Genomic DNA, 2,014 nt, shown 5'->3' with positions numbered 1-2,014 from the left:
GGGCAAAGCCATTTTCAGGTCATTAATGCTGAGCCTCAGCCCCCGGAGCAGGGGAGTGGGACCTGAGACCTGGGGATAATCCGGGTTTTGTTTGTGGCTTTTGATAAACGGCCCGGGTTGGATTGGGAGTGACCTCAGAACCCACCCAGAGCCACCCGTGCCATGGCAGGGACAGCTCCCACTGTCCCAGGCTGCTCCAAACCCATCCAGCCTGGCCTTGGGCACTGCCAGGGATCCAGGGACAGCCCCAGCTGCTCTGGGAATTCTATTCCAGGGCCTGCCCACCCTGCCAGGGAACAATTCCTGCCCACTATCCCATCCCGAATGGATCCCTGCCGTGTCCCAGGGCCAGCCCCAGCTCCTGGGTGTCACCTCACGCTCCCAGGGGCCACTCGGGCAGCTCGCCCGGGTCCCTGAGGTGCCAAAACAGAGCTGGCAGCGGTGGGATTCGAACCCACGCCCCCGCAGGGACTGGAGCCTTAATCCAGCGCCTTAGACCGCTCGGCCACACTACCCCAGCCCGGCATTCCTGGGATCGGGATCGGAGCCCGGGAATGGGATCGGGATCGGGAATGGGATCGGGATCGGAGCCCGGGATCGGGATCGGAGCCCGGGAATGGGATCGGGATCGGGAATGGGATCGGAGCCCGGGAATGGGATCGGAGCCCGGGAATGGGATCAGAGCTCGGGATCGGGATCGGAGCCCGGGAATCCTGGGATCGGGAATGGGATCAGAGCCCGGGAATGGGATCGGGATCGGAGCCCGGGAATGGGATCGGGATCGGGAATGGGATCGGGATCGGAGCCCAGGATCGGGATCGGAGCCCGGGAATGGGATCGGGATCGGGAATGGGATCGGAGCCCGGGAATGGGATCGGAGCCCGGGAATGGGATCAGAGCTCGGGATCGGGATCGGAGCCCGGGAATCCTGGGATCGGGAATGGGATCAGAGCCCGGGAATGGGATCGGGATCGGGAATGGGGATCGGAGCCCGGGAATGGGGTTGGAGCCCGGGTCGGGATCAGAATCCGGGAATGGGACTGGAGCCCGCGATCCGCACCCTGGGCACGGCCTGCGCTGCCCAGGAGCTCCCGGGAGGAGAGAGAGGAGCCCTGGCTGCAGCACTCCCAGAGCCCTTCCAGGGTGGAATTCCTGCTCTGCCACCTCCTCTCCTTCCCTTGCCAGCCTGGATTCAGTCCAGGATCCACCAGCTCCACCCGATCCTTCCACGCCTCCCCGCTCATCCCTCTTTTCTCGACAGCTGAGGGAGCCCCTGCATCCTGCTGGGAACGGGAGCCAGAATCCCGCTGGATTTGTGCCTTCCCTCCCGTGCCTGTGTCCCGGTGACCCACAGGGACCGGGGGCGCAGGGGGCAGTGGCTGTGTGGCCCACACAGATCCCAAAAGGACACTTTGGGATCAGGGAAGGTGCCAAAATCTGCAGGAAACCTCTTGCCAAGCGCTGGGAGCCAGACCCAGGGAAGTTCGGGAGTTACATAAATATTTTTCCTCCCCGGTTAAACACAGCCACTTTCTCCTTCCTCAGCACGGCGATAAAAGCCCATTTCAATAAACAGGGCTTCAAAGGGATGTTTGCATTTGGCTCCTCTTCCAGCCTTTTTCATTCACTGGAACAGCTCCTGGCTGCAGGAGAGACCCCCCGGCTCCCTCTGGAAACTTCTCCCAGATCCTGCCATTCCCAGACACGTTGTGATGTAAACGATAAAACAGCCATTGATAAAAAAGGAGGTGTCAGAATTCCTTGCTCCATGGGGTTTTTGATCCAATCCTTGGAGTCTCTGGCCCAGATCCCAGGATGGATCCCTGTCAGGGATCCCCCGCAGAGGTGATGAAATTCCAGCAGGAAATTGGTCATTTGAGGATAATAATTGGATTTTCATGAAGAGGACACTCACAAACTGCTGCAGATTTCTGAAAGTGGATTTCTTTCCAGCCAGCAGCTGCCAAATCATTCCCAAATTCCAGCTCCACGGAAGTTCTATGGCTCCATCTGG

The 2,014-nt window shown here is 60.2% G+C and overlaps 1 non-coding gene across 1 annotated transcript; it reads right to left on the bottom strand.

Moving 5' to 3' along the window:
* Positions 1-433: 433 nt before the first annotated feature.
* Positions 434-515, bottom strand: TRNAL-AAG (transfer RNA leucine (anticodon AAG)). The gene has a single exon. It is a non-coding gene; the product is annotated as a tRNA-Leu (tRNA).
* Positions 516-2,014: the final 1,499 nt, after the last annotated feature.

Source organism: Poecile atricapillus, chromosome 7 (genome assembly GCF_030490865.1).
Source record: "Poecile atricapillus isolate bPoeAtr1 chromosome 7, bPoeAtr1.hap1, whole genome shotgun sequence".
In the NCBI taxonomy this organism is placed as follows: domain Eukaryota; kingdom Metazoa; phylum Chordata; class Aves; order Passeriformes; family Paridae; genus Poecile; species Poecile atricapillus.
The sequence above is the reverse complement of the archived record's forward strand: the minus strand, read 5'-3'. Positions and strand labels throughout refer to the sequence as shown.